Source organism: Carassius carassius, chromosome 13, assembly GCF_963082965.1.
Source record: "Carassius carassius chromosome 13, fCarCar2.1, whole genome shotgun sequence".
Classification (NCBI taxonomy): Eukaryota; Metazoa; Chordata; class Actinopteri; order Cypriniformes; family Cyprinidae; genus Carassius; species Carassius carassius.
The window spans coordinates 6921318-6925837 of NC_081767.1; positions in this window are offsets into that span (position 1 = coordinate 6921318).

Consider the following 4520-nt stretch of genomic DNA (forward strand, 5'->3'; position numbering starts at 1 on the left):
TGAGGTTTTTCCCCCTCTGAATGAGAGCTCACTGCTGCAGCTATTTTTCTCAGAGGAGATTGATATTGTTTGTGTAACCGAGTGACTTTCACGCTGCTGAGACAGCATCGTTTTATTTTTAATTTTTTTATGATTGCATTACTTTTTTTTTTTTTTTTACAAATCTTATCACATCAGACAGTGTTTACTCATCTTGTTGTTTGGCTTCATTTAATTCTGAACAATTAAACAAATAATATTATCTGCCAAACTACTGCCAAATGTGTCTTGGTGGGTCCTGCACACTGTAGAGAGAGGCTACAGAATCCAGCGTGGTTCTCTTCCAGCATGGTTAATTTTGACACATTTTACTGTACTGAAGCATAAAGTATAGCAAGTAGGGGTGTAACGGTTCACAAAATTCACGGTTCGGTTCGATACAATACACTGGTGTCACGGTTCGGTTCGGTACGGTTCGGTACGTTTTAGATACAGCAAAAAGAAAAAAATAGCAGATAAATTTCCTTGATTTTTATAAAAATGTTTTATTTATTAAAACTAACAAAGTATGTTTTTTTTTTTACATTGAACAATGATGGAGCTATTCTTTACCCATCTTCTATGGTGTTTTCTTAGCAGCATACTGTATAAAACAAAAACAGCTCCTTATAAAAAAAATGAAAATGTTATATTAGTTATGAACAAATACAAAGATGTAACTTTATATGGAACTCTATAACTCTTTATATTGAGTGTGTTTTTACTCAATTGGTTCTCTATAGGGCTTATGTTTTTTGGAACAAAGCAGGAATTACGGTCTGTCTGAAATGAGCTCGTGAAGGAATATTGTAACGGGGCTCAATTACATTAAGCATGTTCTTAAAACCTACGTTTTCCACTACAGCACAGTTACTCATTGCGCGGCTCGCGAGCCGCATGCGGCTCGTCAAGCTATAACTGGCGGCTCGCATAGTAGCTTACAGTATCACACTGCCACTTGCCTTCAGAGCATGTGAGGCGGGAGCGAGCGGGGAGCGCGAGCGGGCGGATCTTGGACAGAGCGCAGAGCGGCAATTTCAAAAGGACGGTGGACGGAGCGTCGCATTTCCCGCTCCAATTTCGCTCTGCTCACACCACGAGTCTGAAGCATGCTCATTCAAGCCTGACCCTGAATCCATTAGTCTTGCACAGTCATCAACAGTAGACTATTTTCAAGCAAAACTCGGCTCAATAATGGAGTTCAAAAAGTAAAATGAGAATTCATACAGGTGTAGCCTATCAATATAAGTCGCTCCGGAGTAGCCTATAAGGCGCATCAGTCAAAAAATGTGCCATGAAGAAGAAAAAACATATAGGCCTAGCCTCGCACTGGACTATAAGTCGCATTTATTTAGAAATGTATTAAAAAAAAATGTTAAAAAAATCTTATGGACGGGACAGTTCTCCGTTACGGACGTGAGCGCTCTGACAACGGCACTAAGACTGCTTTAAAACTTTCACTGAGACCTCAAACAGAAAGCACAAAGCCTGTCTTTAAATTTGATTTTGCTTTGTATTAATTGTATCTTAATTTTAATCAAGGTTTCATCAAACCAATTGTATGGATTTAATAAGAAGTAAATAGAAAATAGATAACCACGATACGAAGGAGCCGGTGTGAACCTGGAGTTTGTCTCATGAATGAACCGAAACTCAGCGTATAGCCTACTTGCCTCACAGACCCGACACATAGGCTATATATAAAGCTTGAAATTTCTACTTTTAAACAAAACAATTCAAAACGAAAGAAAACCGACTGCTCTCCCTCCCGTATGAAATGTGCATTTCTCTCAGGCGCGTTCACTACTGCGAAGATCACGAGTCAGCATCTTTCTAGCCGACAGACATAAAAAAAATTAAATGTCTTCTGCTATATTTTTACATATTCATAATCATTAATTTTGCCGGTTCGTTGTGACAGCTTTTAGGTGCCCTTAAATGTTACATGAATGCATCAGCACTGAAAACATAGAGATTTTTTTTTCTTTTGGAGGCATTTTGTTTGACATGCATGCCAGCTTTCGCTCATCCCACTATTAAAGTAAATATGTTCTTAAACGAAAATGTATTGGCCGTGTTATTTCTTTTTTGTGGGATGTCCAATTTATATGTAGAAATGCACATTTGCAAAGGTGACTTAGTATGTTGTCGTAAAAGTGGCTCGCCTTTTGATTTTGCTCTGCCAATGTGGCTCTTGTGAAAAAAAATAGTGAAATGGCTTATGCGTTTAACAGACCAGAATTAGAAGATCCTCCAATAACCAACAGGTCTGGTGTTTGGGTGCACTTTGGATTCCCTGTTAAACGCATTGGCCATTTTGCAACGCGCCTTCAGCCTGTATTGCTGAGTGAGCGAGCGCCTGACTGAGTAGCCTAACATAAACATATAAGTTGGTGTTTTTTTCTTCTTCCGGGGTGTCAGGGGCGTTGCCTGTTACGTCGTTTGGGTTATTGGGCTACCTTGTTGAAGGCATTTTTATTTTCCAATTATAATTAATTAGTCCAACGAACCGTTAGGTCCATAATGCGTACCGCGTACCGAACCGAAAGCCTCGTACCGAACGGTTCAATACGAATACGCGTATCGTTACACCCCTAATAGCAAGTGCAGGAAGTAACAAGTCTCATGTCATTAAAAAAGATTAAATAAATAAGGAGGGCTCCTGATCCCCAGTTCCACCCAGGGAGAGCTCCAGTTTCCCCGTTAAGCCCAGGGAGTGCTCCTGATCCCCCGTTTAGCCCAGGGGTGCTCCTGATCCTCCATTTAGCCCAGGGTGGACTCCTGATACCCCGTTAATCCCTGTTTTACCTCCCAATTCCCCTGCTCAGCCATGGTGCCCTAATCCGGGAACCACTCTGTTCCATGTCTGTCCTGAGGGTCCTCCAGAGCACCCTCCATTGGATGTTATGATACTTGATGACATGCCTTCCAGGGAACTCTGTCCAATGTATTGTGTGTGTTTTGCTACCCATGTGCTCTCTGACCCAGTTTCGGTTCCCCGCATATTTAGTTATTTTGTCCCAGGTGTTTCCTATGTTGTTTCCATTGATCATGAAAAAAAAAAAAAAAAAACTCCATCGGTGACAGAATGGAGAAAAAAACCTTGAGAGAAACCAGGCTCAGTTGGGGGGCCAGTTCTCCTCTGACCAGACGAAACCAGTAGTTCAATTCCAGGCTGCAGCAAAGTCAGATTGTGCAGAAGAATCATCTGTTTCCTGTGGTCTTGTCCTGGTGGTCCTCTGAGACAAGGTCTTTACAGGGGATCTGTATCTGGGGCTCTAGTTGTCCTGGTCTCCGCTGTCTTTCAGGGCAGTAGAGGTCCTTTCTAAGTACTGATCCACCATCTGGTCTGGATACGTACTGGATCCGGGTGACTGCAGTGACCCTCTGATCTGGATACAGACTGGATTTGGTGGCTATGGTGACCTCGGAATAAGAAAGAAACAGACAAATATTAGCGTAGATGCCATTCTTCTAATGATGTAGCAAATACATAGGATGTTATGTGAAGTGTTCCCGGTTCCGGTTTACCTAATTAATACAGCCTAAAAATCCTTTAACGGATTTGGATATTGAAAGCATTTTAGTATGTTATGTGTAAGCCAGGTTAAAGAGATGGGTATTTTAATCTAGATTTAAACTGCAAGAGTGTGTCTGCCTCCCGAACAATGTTAGGTAGGTTATTCCAGAGTTTAGGCACCAAATAGGAAAAGGATCTGCCGCCCGCAGTTGATTTTGATATTCTAGGTATTATCAAATTGCCGGAGTTTTGAAAACGTAGCAGACGTAGAGGATTATATTGTAAAAGGAGCTCATTCAAATACTGAGGTGCTAAACCATTCAGGGCTTTATAAGTAATAAGCAATATTTTAAAATCTATACAATGTTTGATAGGGAGCCAGTGCAGTGTTGACAGGACCGGGCTAATATGGTCATACTTCCTGGTTCTAGTAATAACTCTTGCTGCTGCATTTTGGACTAGCTGTAGTTTGTTTACTAAGCGTGCAGAACAACCACCCAATAAAGCATTACAATAATCTAACCTTGAGGTCATAAATGCATGGATTAACATTTCTCCATTTGACATTGAGAGCATAGGCCGTAAAATAGATATATATTTGAGATGGAAAAATGCAGTTTTACAAATGCTAGAAACGTGGCTTTCTAAGGAAAGATTGCGATCAAATAGCACACCTAGGTTCCTAACTGATGACGAAGAATTGACAGAGCAACCATCAAGTCTAAGACAGTGTTCTAGGTTATTACAAGCAGAGTTTTTAGGTCCTATAATTAACACCTCTGTTTTTTCAGAATTTAGCAGTAAGAAATTACTCGTCATCCAATGTTTTATATCGACTATGCATTCCATTAGTTTTTCAAATTGGTGTGTTTCACCGGGCCGTGAAGAAATATAGAGCTGAGTATCATCAGCATAACAGTGAAAGCTAACACCATGTTTCCTGATGATATCTCCCAAGGGTAACATATAAAGCATGAAGAGT